Source organism: Oncorhynchus mykiss, chromosome 25, assembly GCF_057628025.1.
Source record: "Oncorhynchus mykiss isolate SJ-2025 chromosome 25, ASM5762802v1, whole genome shotgun sequence".
Taxonomy (NCBI): domain Eukaryota; kingdom Metazoa; phylum Chordata; class Actinopteri; order Salmoniformes; family Salmonidae; genus Oncorhynchus; species Oncorhynchus mykiss.
This window is the reverse complement of record NC_143046.1, coordinates 30997688-31013980: the sequence shown is the minus strand read 5'-3', so window position 1 is coordinate 31013980 and position 16293 is coordinate 30997688. Positions and strand designations below refer to the sequence as shown.

The 16293-nt window shown below is 41.7% G+C and overlaps 4 non-coding genes across 4 annotated transcripts; all 4 read right to left on the bottom strand.

The window, feature by feature from the left end:
* Nucleotides 1-1900: 1900 nt before the first annotated feature.
* Nucleotides 1901-1973, bottom strand: trnaa-agc (transfer RNA alanine (anticodon AGC)). The gene has a single exon. It is a non-coding gene; the product is annotated as a tRNA-Ala (tRNA).
* Nucleotides 1974-5251: 3278 nt separating this feature from the next.
* trnaa-agc (transfer RNA alanine (anticodon AGC)) lies at nt 5252-5324 on the bottom strand. The gene has a single exon. It is a non-coding gene; the product is annotated as a tRNA-Ala (tRNA).
* A 2644-nt stretch (nt 5325-7968) lies between these two features.
* trnaa-agc (transfer RNA alanine (anticodon AGC)) lies at nt 7969-8041 on the bottom strand. Its single transcript has one exon. It is a non-coding gene; the product is annotated as a tRNA-Ala (tRNA).
* Nucleotides 8042-15277: 7236 nt separating this feature from the next.
* Nucleotides 15278-15350, bottom strand: trnaa-agc (transfer RNA alanine (anticodon AGC)). Its single transcript has one exon. It is a non-coding gene; the product is annotated as a tRNA-Ala (tRNA).
* Nucleotides 15351-16293: the final 943 nt, after the last annotated feature.

Here is a 16293-nt window from a genome sequence, read left to right as displayed (position 1 = left end):
TTTACCTTTTAATAAATCACTTAAATGGGGATCCCTCTTAATGGTTCATGAGTAATTTGGTATTGTTCGGCATGTTTAACGTTACCTGCCTAAGTACCTTAGATCGCAAGCCCATAATTAGTCAATAGGGCTGACTGGCTAGCTACTAGTACTGTTAACTAGCCAGATAGCAACAAAGCATTGTTAGCTAGCTAATGTAACCATGAAGAATTGACATCTATCTTACATATTATTCGTTTTAGGTCATTTTTGTCCTGTTTAGCTATCTGGCTAGCTAAATTGTTACGATTCACATATCTAGCTGATAATTGTGACGTCAAACGTTTGCTTTGTGTATATCTTGATTCGTCTATTGTTGCCATTGTCCTGGCTGGAAGGAGGTTCAGTGAATGGGGCTGTGAAGCGTGAGGTAATACAGTAGGGGGAGTGCGAGTGCTTCTTAAATGTATTGCTTTATGCATTCTCCTCACTCGCGTCCACACAAAAACGTACTCAAGAGAACGGAGTGGAGAATACAATCGGAGCATGAGTGTGGAGCATGGTAGTATGTTTGGAAAAACACCCCTAGAGTTTGAGAGCTACAAGCCCCCACTCACCCAGTAATTTTTGAACTGTCCCTAAATTATCCTATTAAAACACTACATGGGAAATACGTCATGAACTCACAACAATTGAAAGTGCAGAGTATAAAACAGTACTTAGCCTAATATATTATGAACAGCCACGATAGCGTCGTCTACTGTTTGGTCTATTTTGAATCAATATTTCAACTCGCCACCATACTCTACCTTCCACTGGTGTTTCCCAACTGCAGTCCTCAGGATGCCCCAGCAACACACATTCACATTTTAGAGCCAGACAAGCACGCTTGATTCAATTTGTTTACTAATCCTTCGATGAGTTAAATCAGTCCAGAGCTACAACAACAATGTGTGCTGATTGAACCAAACTAAATATTTGGAGGATGCGGGCATCAATCCCGCTACCTCTCACATGCTAAGCGAGCGCTCTACCATTTGAGCTAATCCCCCTGTGCCTCCAACAAGAAGTATGAAATCTCAATGACTGCACTGCCAAATCCCTCGTCCATAAGAAAGGATACTTTTTAACAAGTATGCTTGCTTCAGCTGTCTAAAAGTATTTTTCATGGTAGTTCAGTAAAGGTTGAAGTAGTGATAGGAGTAAGCCCAGTGGTGGAAATAGTTGTATTGTTGGGTTAGTATCCAGAGCTACAACAACAATGTGTGCTGATTGAACCAAACTAAATAGTTGGAGGATGGGTGCATCGATCCCGCTACCTCTCGCATGCTAAGCGAGCGCTCTACCATTTGAGCTAATCCCCCTGTGCCTCCAACAAGAAGAATGAAATCTCAATGACCGCACTGCCAAATCCCTCGTCCATAAGAAAGGATACTTTTTAACAAGTATGCTTGCTTCAGCTGTCTAAAAGTATTTTTCATGGTAGTTCAGTAAAGGTTGAAGTAGTGATAGGAGTAAGCCCAGTGGTGGAAATAGTTGTATTGTTGGGTTAGTATCCAGAGCTACAACAACAATGTGTGCTGATTGAACCAAACTAAATAGTTGGAGGATGCGGGCATCGATCCCGCTACCTCTCGCATGCTAAGGGAGCGCTCTACCATTTGAGCCAATCCCCCTGTGCCTCCAACAAGAAGTATGAAATCTCAATGACCGCACTGCCAAATTCCTCGTCCATAAGAAAGGATACTTTTTAACAAGTATGCTTGCTTCAGCTGTCTAAAAGTATTTTTCATGGTAGTTCAGTAAAGGTTGAAGTAGTGGTAGTGATAGGAGTAAGCCCAGTGGTGGAAATAGTTGTATTGTTGGGTTAGTATCCAGAGCTACAACAACAATGTGTGCTGATTGAACCAAACTAAATAGTTGGAGGATGCGGGCATCGATCCCGCTACCTCTCGCATGCTAAGCGAGCGCTCTACCATTTGAGCTAATCCCCCTGTGCATCCAACAAGAAGTATGAAATCTCAATGACCGCACTGCCAAATCCCTCGTCCATAAGAAAGGATACTTTTTAACAAGTATGCTTGCTTCAGCTGTCTAAAAGTATTTTTCATGGTAGTTCAGTAAAGGTTGAAGTAGTGATAGGAGTAAGCCCAGTGGTGGAAATAGTTGTATTGTTGGGTTAGTATCCAGAGCTACAACAACAATGTGTGCTGATTGAACCAAACTAAATAGTTGGAGGATGCGGGCATCGATCCCGCTACCTCTCGCATGCTAAGGGAGCGCTCTACCATTTGAGCCAATCCCCCTGTGCCTCCAACAAGAAGTATGAAATCTCAATGACCGCACTGCCAAATTCCTCGTCCATAAGAAAGGATACTTTTTAACAAGTATGCTTGCTTCAGCTGTCTAAAAGTATTTTTCATGGTAGTTCAGTAAAGGTTGAAGTAGTGGTAGTGATAGGAGTAAGCCCAGTGGTGGAAATAGTTGTATTGTTGGGTTAGTATCCAGAGCTACAACAACAATGTGTGCTGATTGAACCAAACTAAATAGTTGGAGGATGCGGGTATCGATCCCGCTACCTCTCGCATGCTAAGCGAGCGCTCTACCATTTGAGATAATCCCCCTGTTGCATCCAACAAGAAGTATGAAATCTCAATGACCACACTGCCAAATCCCTCGTCCATAAGTAAGGATACTTTTTAAAAAGTATGCTTGCTTCAGCTGTCTAAAAGTATTTTTCATGGCAGTTCAGTAAAGGTGGAAGTAGTGACTGCAGTAAGCCCAGTGGTGGAAATAGTTGTATTGTTGGGTTAGTGAGTTTTGGGTGTATGATAGCAGAAAAACCTGCGAGTCTGGAGTTCCCCCTGCTGGCTGTCTGTGGAATAACATTAGGATCAGTTGATCGTGGGGAAATGCATGTTAGTCGCCCGAAACATGGTCACTGTTTTCCTGTCTTTTGTCGTGCTTATGCTCACTGCGTCTCAGTGGATCGCTCCAAGGCCTTTCTACTGTAAGCAGAGGAGAGGACAGCCTTCCAGTAGAATAAATAAGAGTCACAGCTCCCAACATTTACTAACAAATGAACAGCTACTAAATCAAAGATCTGTCTCATAAACTACACATGTGCCTACATGTGATAACCAAAGGGGATTTTTGCATTACCCCAAGCGACCACATAATTTGTCCCTTTAATTGAAGTAATAATTCGGTGGTTTGGTGGGATTTCCTAAATTCCAGTGTGTTTCTGCTTGCCACAACAAAGTCAAAAGAGAGAATGAACTGGCACACAGACTAAGATATTAGGACCTGTTTAGTAGCAAACAGAAGGCTGTCCATCATATCGCAAAGCCATTATGACAAGGGCTCCTCCTCCCCTGTAGGATAAATAATAATAATTATGATTTATTCTATATAGCACTTTTCATTACACACAGAATCTCAAAGTAGCTTTAAAAACTCAAATAAACTCAAGGTGATCTGGTACATACTTGGCCGATGGCTTCCAAAGCTTCAGATGATAATAATAAGATGGAGAGTGATGGAGTCTGTAGTTAGAGAGGAGTTGAGGCAGTTCACTTCAGATACTTAGCTTGCACTTGTATGTGCTAGAGAACTGTGCTACATACCAATTATTTTCAATATGTATAAATATAGAGATAGAAATATATGTATGACTCCTGCTCTTTTTGTTTTACCTTTTAATAAATCACTTAAATGGGGATCCCTCTTAATGGTTCATGAGTAATTTGGTATTGTTCGGCATGTTTAACGTTACCTGCCTAAGTACCTTAGATCGCAAGCCCATAATTAGTCAATAGGGCTGACTGGCTAGCTACTAGTACTGTTAACTAGCCAGATAGCAACAAAGCATTGTTAGCTAGCTAATGTAACCATGAAGAATTGACATCTATCTTACATATTATTCGTTTTAGGTCATTTTTGTCCTGTTTAGCTATCTGGCTAGCTAAATTGTTACGATTCACATATCTAGCTGATAATTGTGACGTCAAACGTTTGCTTTGTGTATATCTTGATTCGTCTATTGTTGCCATTGTCCTGGCTGGAAGGAGGTTCAGTGAATGGGGCTGTGAAGCGTGAGGTAATACAGTAGGGGGAGTGCGAGTGCTTCTTAAATGTATTGCTTTATGCATTCTCCTCACTCGCGTCCACACAAAAACGTACTCAAGAGAACGGAGTGGAGAATACAATCGGAGCATGAGTGTGGAGCATGGTAGTATGTTTGGAAAAACACCCCTAGAGTTTGAGAGCTACAAGCCCCCACTCACCCAGTAATTTTTGAACTGTCCCTAAATTATCCTATTAAAACACTACATGGGAAATACGTCATGAACTCACAACAATTGAAAGTGCAGAGTATAAAACAGTACTTAGCCTAATATATTATGAACAGCCACGATAGCGTCGTCTACTGTTTGCTCTATTTTGAATCAATATTTCAACTCGCCACCATACTCTACCTTCCACTGGTGTTTCCCAACTGCAGTCCTCAGGATGCCCCAGCAACACACATTCACATTTTAGAGCCAGACAAGCACGCTTGATTCAATTTGTTTACTAATCCTTCGATGAGTTAAATCAGTCCAGAGCTACAACAACAATGTGTGCTGATTGAACCAAACTAAATATTTGGAGGATGCGGGTATCGATCCCGCTACCTCTCACATGCTAAGCGAGCGCTCTACCATTTGAGCTAATCACCCTGTGCCTCCAACAAGAAGTATGAAATCTCAATGACTGCACTGCCAAATCCCTCGTCCATAAGAAAGGATACTTTTTAACAAGTATGCTTGCTTCAGCTGTCTAAAAGTATTTTTCATGGTAGTTCAGTAAAGGTTGAAGTAGTGATAGGAGTAAGCCCAGTGGTGGAAATAGTTGCATTGTTGGGTTAGTATCCAGAGCTACAACAACAATGTGTGCTGATTGAACCAAACTAAATAGTTGGAGGATGCGGGCATCGATCCCGCTACCTCTCGCATGCTAAGCGAGCGCTCTGCCATTTGAGCTAATCCCCCTGTGCCTCCAACACGAAGTATGAAATCTCAATGACCGCACTGCCAAATCCCTCGTCCATAAGAAAGGATACTTTTTAACAAGTATGCTTGCTTCAGCTGTCTAAAAGTATTTTTCATGGTAGTTCAGTAAAGGTTGAAGTAGTGATAGGAGTAAGCCGAGTGGTGGAAATAGTTGTATTGTTGGGTCAGTATCCAGAGCTACAACAACAATGTGTGCTGATTGAACCAAACTAAATAGTTGGAGGATGCGGGCATCGATCCCGCTACCTCTCGCATGCTAAGCGAGCGCTCTACCATTTGAGCTAATCCCCCTGTGCCTCCAACAAGAAGTATGAAATCTCAATGACCGCACTGCCAAATCCCTCGTCCATAAGAAAGGATACTTTTTAACAAGTATGCTTGCTTCAGCTGTCTAAAAGTATTTTTCATGGTAGTTCAGTAAAGGTTGAAGTAGTGATAGGAGTAAGCCCAGTGGTGGAAATAGTTGTATTGTTGGGTTAGTGAGTTTTGGGTGTATGATAGCAGAAAAACCTGCGAGTCTGGAGTTCCCCCTGCTGGCTGTCTGTGGAATAACATTAGGATCAGTTGATCGTGGGGAAATGCATGTTAGTCGCCCGAAACATGGTCACTGTTTTCCTGTCTTTTGTCGTGCTTATGCTCACTACGTCTCAGTGGATCGCTCCAAGGCCTTTCTACTGTAAGCAGAGGAGAGGACAGCCTTCCAGTAGAATAAATAAGAGTCACAGCTCCCAACATTTACTAACAAATGAACAGCTACTAAATCAAATATCTGTCTCATAAACTACACATGTGCCTACATGTGATAACCAAAGGGGATTTTTGCATTACCCCAAGCGACCACATAATTTGTCCCTTTAATTGAAGTAATAATTCGGTGGTTTGGTGGGATTTCCTAAATTCCAGTGTGTTTCTGCTTGCCACAACAAAGTCAAAAGAGAGAATGAACTGGCACACAGACTAAGATATTAGGACCTGTTTAGTAGCAAACAGAAGGCTGTCCATCATATCGCAAAGCCATTATGACAAGGGCTCCTCCCCTGTAGGATAAATAATAATAATTATGATTTATTCTATATAGCACTTTTCATTACACACAGAATCTCAAAGTAGCTTTAAAAACTCAAATAAACTCAAGGTGATCTGGTACATACTTGGCCGATGGCTTCCAAAGCTTCAGATGATAATAATAAGATGGAGAGTGATGGAGTCTGTAGTTAGAGAGGAGTTGAGGCAGTTCACTTCAGACACTTAGCTTGCACTTGTATGTGCTAGAGAACTGTGCTACATACCAATTATTTTCAATATGTATAAATATAGAGATAGAAATATATGTATGACTCCTGCTCTTTTTGTTTTACCTTTTAATAAATCACTTAAATGGGGATCCCTCTTAATGGTTCATGAGTAATTTGGTATTGTTCGGCATGTTTAACGTTACCTGCCTAAGTACCTTAGATCGCAAGCCCATAATTAGTCAATATGGCTGACTGGCTAGCTACTAGTACTGTTAACTAGCCAGATAGCAACAAAGCATTGTTAGCTAGCTAATGTAACCATGAAGAATTGACATCTATCTTACATATTATTCGTTTTAGGTCATTTTTGTCCTGTTTAGCTATCTGGCTAGCTAAATTGTTACGATTCACATATCTAGCTGATAATTGTGACGTCAAACGTTTGCTTTGTGTATATCTTGATTCGTCTATTGTTGCCATTGTCCTGGCTGGAAGGAGGTTCAGTGAATGGGGCTGTGAAGCGTGAGGTAATACAGTAGGGGGAGTGCGAGTGCTTCTTAAATGTATTGCTTTATGCATTCTCCTCACTCGCGTCCACACAAAAACGTACTCAAGAGAACGGAGTGGAGAATACAATCGGAGCATGAGTGTGGAGCATGGTAGTATGTTTGGAAAAACACCCCTAGAGTTTGAGAGCTACAAGCCCCCACTCACCCAGTAATTTTTGAACTGTCCCTAAATTATCCTATTAAAACACTACATGGGAAATACGTCATGAACTCACAACAATTGAAAGTGCAGAGTATAAAACAGTACTTAGCCTAATATATTATGAACAGCCACGATAGCGTCGTCTACTGTTTGCTCTATTTTGAATCAATATTTCAACTCGCCACCATACTCTACCTTCCACTGGTGTTTCCCAACTGCAGTCCTCAGGATGCCCCAGCAACACACATTCACATTTTAGAGCCAGACAAGCACGCTTGATTCAATTTGTTTACTAATCCTTCGATGAGTTAAATCAGTCCAGAGCTACAACAACAATGTGTGCTGATTGAACCAAACTAAATATTTGGAGGATGCGGGTATCGATCCCGCTACCTCTCACATGCTAAGCGAGCGCTCTACCATTTGAGCTAATCACCCTGTGCCTCCAACAAGAAGTATGAAATCTCAATGACTGCACTGCCAAATCCCTCGTCCATAAGAAAGGATACTTTTTAACAAGTATGCTTGCTTCAGCTGTCTAAAAGTATTTTTCATGGTAGTTCAGTAAAGGTTGAAGTAGTGATAGGAGTAAGCCCAGTGGTGGAAATAGTTGCATTGTTGGGTTAGTATCCAGAGCTACAACAACAATGTGTGCTGATTGAACCAAACTAAATAGTTGGAGGATGCGGGCATCGATCCCGCTACCTCTCGCATGCTAAGCGAGCGCTCTGCCATTTGAGCTAATCCCCCTGTGCCTCCAACACGAAGTATGAAATCTCAATGACCGCACTGCCAAATCCCTCGTCCATAAGAAAGGATACTTTTTAACAAGTATGCTTGCTTCAGCTGTCTAAAAGTATTTTTCATGGTAGTTCAGTAAAGGTTGAAGTAGTGATAGGAGTAAGCCGAGTGGTGGAAATAGTTGTATTGTTGGGTTAGTATCCAGAGCTACAACAACAATGTGTGCTGATTGAACCAAACTAAATAGTTGGAGGATGCGGGCATCGATCCCGCTACCTCTCGCATGCTAAGCGAGCGCTCTACCATTTGAGCTAATCCCCCTGTGCCTCCAACAAGAAGTATGAAATCTCAATGACCGCACTGCCAAATCCCTCGTCCATAAGAAAGGATACTTTTTAACAAGTATGCTTGCTTCAGCTGTCTAAAAGTATTTTTCATGGTAGTTCAGTAAAGGTTGAAGTAGTGATAGGAGTAAGCCCAGTGGTGGAAATAGTTGTATTGTTGGGTTAGTGAGTTTTGGGTGTATGATAGCAGAAAAACCTGCGAGTCTGGAGTTCCCCCTGCTGGCTGTCTGTGGAATAACATTAGGATCAGTTGATCGTGGGGAAATGCATGTTAGTCGCCCGAAACATGGTCACTGTTTTCCTGTCTTTTGTCGTGCTTATGCTCACTACGTCTCAGTGGATCGCTCCAAGGCCTTTCTACTGTAAGCAGAGGAGAGGACAGCCTTCCAGTAGAATAAATAAGAGTCACAGCTCCCAACATTTACTAACAAATGAACAGCTACTAAATCAAATATCTGTCTCATAAACTACACATGTGCCTACATGTGATAACCAAAGGGGATTTTTGCATTACCCCAAGCGACCACATAATTTGTCCCTTTAATTGAAGTAATAATTCGGTGGTTTGGTGGGATTTCCTAAATTCCAGTGTGTTTCTGCTTGCCACAACAAAGTCAAAAGAGAGAATGAACTGGCACACAGACTAAGATATTAGGACCTGTTTAGTAGCAAACAGAAGGCTGTCCATCATATCGCAAAGCCATTATGACAAGGGCTCCTCCCCTGTAGGATAAATAATAATAATTATGATTTATTCTATATAGCACTTTTCATTACACACAGAATCTCAAAGTAGCTTTAAAAACTCAAATAAACTCAAGGTGATCTGGTACATACTTGGCCGATGGCTTCCAAAGCTTCAGATGATAATAATAAGATGGAGAGTGATGGAGTCTGTAGTTAGAGAGGAGTTGAGGCAGTTCACTTCAGACACTTAGCTTGCACTTGTATGTGCTAGAGAACTGTGCTACATACCAATTATTTTCAATATGTATAAATATAGAGATAGAAATATATGTATGACTCCTGCTCTTTTTGTTTTACCTTTTAATAAATCACTTAAATGGGGATCCCTCTTAATGGTTCATGAGTAATTTGGTATTGTTCGGCATGTTTAACGTTACCTGCCTAAGTACCTTAGATCGCAAGCCCATAATTAGTCAATATGGCTGACTGGCTAGCTACTAGTACTGTTAACTAGCCAGATAGCAACAAAGCATTGTTAGCTAGCTAATGTAACCATGAAGAATTGACATCTATCTTACATATTATTCGTTTTAGGTCATTTTTGTCCTGTTTAGCTATCTGGCTAGCTAAATTGTTACGATTCACATATCTAGCTGATAATTGTGACGTCAAACGTTTGCTTTGTGTATATCTTGATTCGTCTATTGTTGCCATTGTCCTGGCTGGAAGGAGGTTCAGTGAATGGGGCTGTGAAGCGTGAGGTAATACAGTAGGGGGAGTGCGAGTGCTTCTTAAATGTATTGCTTAATGCATTCTCCTCACTCGCGTCCACACAAAAACGTACTCAAGAGAACGGAGTGGAGAATACAATCGGAGCATGAGTGTGGAGCATGGTAGTATGTTTGGAAAAACACCCCTAGAGTTTGAGAGCTACAAGCCCCCACTCACCCAGTAATTTTTGAACTGTCCCTAAATTATCCTATTAAAACACTACATGGGAAATACGTCATGAACTCACAACAATTGAAAGTGCAGAGTATAAAACAGTACTTAGCCTAATATATTATGAACAGCCACGATAGCGTCGTCTACTGTTTGGTCTATTTTGAATCAATATTTCAACTCGCCACCACACTCTACCTTCCACTGGTGTTTCCCAACTGCAGTCCTCAGGTTGCCCCAGCAACACACATTCACATTTTAGAGCCAGACAAGCACGCTTGATTCAATTTGTTTACTAATCCTTCGATTAGTTAAATCAGTCCAGAGCTACAACAACAATGTGTGCTGATTGAACCAAACTAAATAGTTGGAGGATGCGGGCATCGATCCAGCTACCTCTCGCATGCTAAGCAAGCGCTCTACCATTTGAGCTAATCCCCCTGTGCCTCCAAGAAGAAGTATGAAATCTCAATGACCGCACTGCCAAATCCCTCGTCCATAAGAAAGGATACTTTTTAACAAGTATGCTTGCTTCAGCTGTCTAAAAGTATTTTTCATGGTAGTTCAGTAAAGGTTGAAGTAGTGATAGGAGTAAGCCCAGTGGTGGAAATAGTTGTATTGTTGGGTTAGTATCCAGAGCTACAACAACAATGTGTGCTGATTGAACCAAACTAAATAGTTGGAGGATGCGGGCATCGATCCCGCTACCTCTCGCATGCAAAGCGAGCGCTCTACCATTTGAGCTAATCCCCCTGTGCCTCCAACAAGGAGTATGAAATCTCAATGACCGCACTGCCAAATCCCTCGTCCATAAGAAAGGATACTTTTTAACAAGTATGCTTGCTTCAGCTGTCTAAAAGTATTTTTCATGGTAGTTCAGTAAAGGTTGAAGTAGTGATAGGAGTAAGCCCAGTGGTGGAAATAGTTGTATTGTTGGGTTGGTATCCAGAGCTACAACAACAATGTGTGCTGATTGAACCAAACTAAATAGTTGGAGGATGCAGGCATCGATCCCGCTACCTCTCACATGCTAAGCGAGCGCTCTACCATTTGAGCTAATCCCCCTGTGCATGCAACAAGAATTATGAAATCTCAATGACCACACTGCCAAATCCCTCGTCCATAAGTAAGGATACTTTTTAAAAAGTATGCTTGCTTCAGCTGTCTAAAAGTATTTTTCATGGTAGTTCAGTAAAGGTGGAAGTAGTGATAGGAGTAAGCCCAGTGGTGGAAATAGTTGTATTGTTGGGTTAGTATCCAGAGCTACAACAACAATGTGTGCTGATTGAACTAAACTAAATAGTTGGAGGATGCGGGCATCGATCCCGCTACCTCTCGCATGCAAAGCGAGCGCTCTACCATTTGAGCTAATCCCCCTGTGCCTCCAACAAGAAGTATGAAATCTCAATGACCGCACTGCCAAATCCCTCGTCCATAAGAAAGGATACTTTTTAACAAGTATGCTTGCTTCAGCTGTCTAAAAGTATTTTTCATGGTAGTTCAGTAAAGGTTGAAGTAGTGATAGGAGTAAGCCCAGTGGTGGAAATAGTTGTATTGTTGGGTTGGTATCCAGAGCTACAACAACAATGTGTGCTGATTGAACCAAACTAAATAGTTGGAGGATGCAGGCATCGATCCCACTACCTCTCACATGCTAAGCGAGCGCTCTACCATTTGAGCTAATCCCCCTGTGCATGCAACAAGAATTATGAAATCTCAATGACCACACTGCCAAATCCCTCGTCCATAAGAAAGGATACTTTTTAACAAGTATGCTTGCTTCAGCTGTCTAAAAGTATTTTTCATGGTAGTTCAGTAAAGGTTGAAGTAGTGATAGGAGTAAGCCCAGTGGTGGAAATAGTTGTATTGTTGGGTTAGTATCCAGAGCTACAACAACAATGTGTGCTGATTGAACCAAACTAAATAGTTGGAGGATGCGGGCATCGATCCCGCTACCTCTCACATGCTAAGCGAGCGCTCTACCATTTGAGCTAATCCCCCTGTGCATGCAACAAGAATTATGAAATCTCAATGACCACACTGCCAAATCCCTCGTCCATAAGTAAGGATACTTTTTAAAAAGTATGCTTGCTTCAGCTGTCTAAAAGTATTTTTCATGGTAGTTCAGTAAAGGTGGAAGTAGTGACTGCAGTAAGCCCAGTGGTGGAAATAGTTGTATTGTTGGGTTAGTGAGTTTTGGGTGTATGATAGCAGAAAAACCTGCGAGTCTGGAGTTCCCCCTGCTGGCTGTCTGTGGAATAACATTAGGATCAGTTGATCGTGGGGAAATGCATGTTAGTCGCCCGAAACATGGTCACTGTTTTCCTGTCTTTTGTCGTGCTTATGCTCACTGCGTCTCAGTGGATCGCTCCAAGGCCTTTCTACTGTAAGCAGAGGAGAGGACAGCCTTCCAGTAGAATAAATAAGAGTCACAGCTCCCAACATTTACTAACAAATGAACAGCTACTAAATCAAAGATCTGTCTCATAAACTACACATGTGCCTACATGTGATAACCAAAGGGGATTTTTGCATTACCCCAAGCGACCACATAATTTGTCCCTTTAATTGAAGTAATAATTCGGTGGTTTGGTGGGATTTCCTAAATTCCAGTGTGTTTCTGCTTGCCACAACAAAGTCAAAAGAGAGAATGAACTGGCACACAGACTAAGATATTAGGACCTGTTTAGTAGCAAACAGAAGGCTGTCCATCATATCGCAAAGCCATTATGACAAGGGCTCCTCCTCCCCTGTAGGATAAATAATAATAATTATGATTTATTCTATATAGCACTTTTCATTACACACAGAATCTCAAAGTAGCTTTAAAAACTCAAATAAACTCAAGGTGATCTGGTACATACTTGGCCGATGGCTTCCAAAGCTTCAGACGATAATAATAAGATGGAGAGTGATGGAGTCTGTAGTTAGAGAGGAGTTGAGGCAGTTCACTTCAGATACTTAGCTTGCACTTGTAGGTGCTAGAGAACTGTGCTACATACCAATTATTTTCAATATGTATAAATATAGAGATAGAAATATATGTATGACTCCTGCTCTTTTTGTTTTACCTTTTAATAAATCACTTAAATGGGGATCCCTCTTAATGATTCATGAGTAATTTGGTATTGTTCGGCATGTTTAACGTTACCTGCCTAAGTACCTTAGATCGCAAGCCCATAATTAGTCAATAGGGCTGACTGGCTAGCTACTAGTACTGTTAACTAGCCAGATAGCAACAAAGCATTGTTAGCTAGCTAATGTAACCATGAAGAATTGACATCTATCTTACATATTATTCTTTTTTGGTCATTTTTGTCCTGTTTAGCTATCTGGCTAGCTAAATTGTTACGATTCACATATCTAGCTGATAATTGTGACGTCAAACGTTTGCTTTGTGTATATCTTGATTCGTCTATTGTTGCCATTGTCCTGGCTGGAAGGAGGTTCAGTGAATGGGGCTGTGAAGCGTGAGGTAATACAGTAGGGGGAGTGCGAGTGCTTCTTAAATGTATTGCTTAATGCATTCTCCTCACTCGCGTCCACACAAAAACGTACTCAAGAGAACGGAGTGGAGAATACAATCGGAGCATGAGTGTGGAGCATGGTAGTATGTTTGGAAAAACACCCCTAGAGTTTGAGAGCTACAAGGCCCCACTCACCCAGTAATTTTTGAACTGTCCCTAAATTATCCTATTAAAACACTACATGGGAAATACGTCATGAACTCACAACAATTGAAAGTGCAGAGTATAAAACAGTACTTAGCCTAATATATTATGAACAGCCACGATAGCGTCGTCTACTGTTTGGTCTATTTTGAATCAATATTTCAACTCGCCACCACACTCTACCTTCCACTGGTGTTTCCCAACTGCAGTCCTCAGGTTGCCCCAGCAACACACATTCACATTTTAGAGCCAGACAAGCACGCTTGATTCAATTTGTTTACTAATCCTTCGATTAGTTAAATCAGTCCAGAGCTACAACAACAATGTGTGCTGATTGAACCAAACTAAATAGTTGGAGGATGCGGGCATCGATCCAGCTACCTCTCGCATGCTAAGCAAGCGCTCTACCATTTGAGCTAATCCCCCTGTGCCTCCAAGAAGAAGTATGAAATCTCAATGACCGCACTGCCAAATCCCTCGTCCATAAGAAAGGATACTTTTTAACAAGTATGCTTGCTTCAGCTGTCTAAAAGTATTTTTCATGGTAGTTCAGTAAAGGTTGAAGTAGTGATAGGAGTAAGCCCAGTGGTGGAAATAGTTGTATTGTTGGGTTAGTATCCAGAGCTACAACAACAATGTGTGCTGATTGAACTAAACTAAATAGTTGGAGGATGCGGGCATCGATCCCGCTACCTCTCGCATGCAAAGCAAGCGCTCTACCATTTGAGCTAATCCCCCTGTGCCTCCAACAAGAAGTATGAAATCTCAATGACCGCACTGCCAAATCCCTCGTCCATAAGAAAGGATACTTTTTAACAAGTATGCTTGCTTCAGCTGTCTAAAAGTATTTTTCATGGTAGTTCAGTAAAGGTTGAAGTAGTGATAGGAGTAAGCCCAGTGGTGGAAATAGTTGTATTGTTGGGTTGGTATCCAGAGCTACAACAACAATGTGTGCTGATTGAACCAAACTAAATAGTTGGAGGATGCAGGCATCGATCCCGCTACCTCTCACATGCTAAGGGAGGGCTCTACCATTTGAGCTAATCCCCCTGTGCATGCAACAAGAATTATGAAATCTCAATGACCACACTGCCAAATCCCTCGTCCATAAGTAAGGATACTTTTTAAAAAGTATGCTTGCTTCAGCTGTCTAAAAGTATTTTTCATGGTAGTTCAGTAAAGGTGGAAGTAGTGATAGGAGTAAGCCCAGTGGTGGAAATAGTTGTATTGTTGGGTTAGTATCCAGAGCTACAACAACAATGTGTGCTGATTGAACTAAACTAAATAGTTGGAGGATGCGGGCATCGATCCCGCTACCTCTCGCATGCAAAGCGAGCGCTCTACCATTTGAGCTAATCCCCCTGTGCTTCCAACAAGAAGTATGAAATCTCAATGACCCGACTGCCAAATCCCTCGTCCATAAGAAAGGATACTTTTTAACAAGTATGCTTGCTTCAGCTGTCTAAAAGTATTTTTCATGGTAGTTCAGTAAAGGTTGAAGTAGTGATAGGAGTAAGCCCAGTGGTGGAAATAGTTGTATTGTTGGGTTAGTATCCAGAGCTACAACAACAATGTGTGCTGATTGAACTAAACTAAATAGTTGGAGGATGCGGGCATCGATCCCGCTACCTCTCGCATGCAAAGCAAGCGCCCTACCATTTGAGCTAATCCCCCTGTGCCTCCAACAAGAAGTATGAAATCTCAATGACCGCACTGCCAAATCCCTCGTCCATAAGAAAGGATACTTTTTAACAAGTATGCTTGCTTCAGCTGTCTAAAAGTATTTTTCATGGTAGTTCAGTAAAGGTTGAAGTAGTGATAGGAGTAAGCCCAGTGGTGGAAATAGTTGTATTGTTGTGTTAGTATCCAGAGCTACAACAACAATGTGTGCTGATTGAACCAAACTAAATAGTTGGAGGATGCGGGCATCGATCCCGCTACCTCTCGCTTGCTAAGCGAGCGCTCTACCATTTGAGCTAATCCCCCTGTGCCTCCAACAAGAAGTATGAAATCTCAATGACCGCACTGCCAAATCCCTCGTCCATAAGAAAGGATACTTTTTAACAAGTATGCTTGCTTCAGCTGTCTAAAAGTATTTTTCATGGTAGTTCAGTAAAGGTTGAAGTAGTGATAGGAGTAAGCCCAGTGGTGGAAATAGTTGTATTGTTGGGTTAGTATCCAGAGCTACAACAACAATGTGTGGTGATTGAACTAAACTAAATAGTTGGAGGATGCGGGCATCGATCCCGCTACCTCTCGCATGCAAAGCGAGCGCTCTACCATTTGAGCTAATCCCCCTGTGCCTCCAACAAGAAGTATGAAATCTCAATGACCGCACTGCCAAATCCCTCGTCCATAAGAAAGGATACTTTTTAACAAGTATGCTTGCTTCAGCTGTCTAAAAGTATTTTTCATGGTAGTTCAGTAAAGGTTGAAGTAGTGATAGGAGTAAGCCCAGTGGTGGAAATAGTTGTATTGTTGGGTTAGTATCCAGAGCTACAACAACAATGTGTGCTGATTGAACTAAACTAAATAGTTGGAGGATGCGGGCATCGATCCCGCTACCTCTCGCATGCAAAGCAAGCGCTCTACCATTTGAGCTAATCCCCCTGTTCCTCCAACAAGAAGTATGAAATCTCAATGACCGCACTGCCAAATCCCTCGTCCATAAGAAAGGATACTTTTTAACAAGTATGCTTGCTTCAGCTGTCTAAAAGTATTTTTCATGGTAGTTCAGTAAAGGTTGAAGTAGTGATAGGAGTAAGCCCAGTGGTGGAAATAGTTGTATTGTTGGGTTGGTATCCAGAGCTACAACAACGTGTGCTGATTGAACCAAACTAAATAGTTGGAGGATGCAGGCATCGATCCCGCTACCTCTCACATGCTAAGCGAGCGCTCTGCCATTTGAGCTAATCCCCCTGTGCCTCCA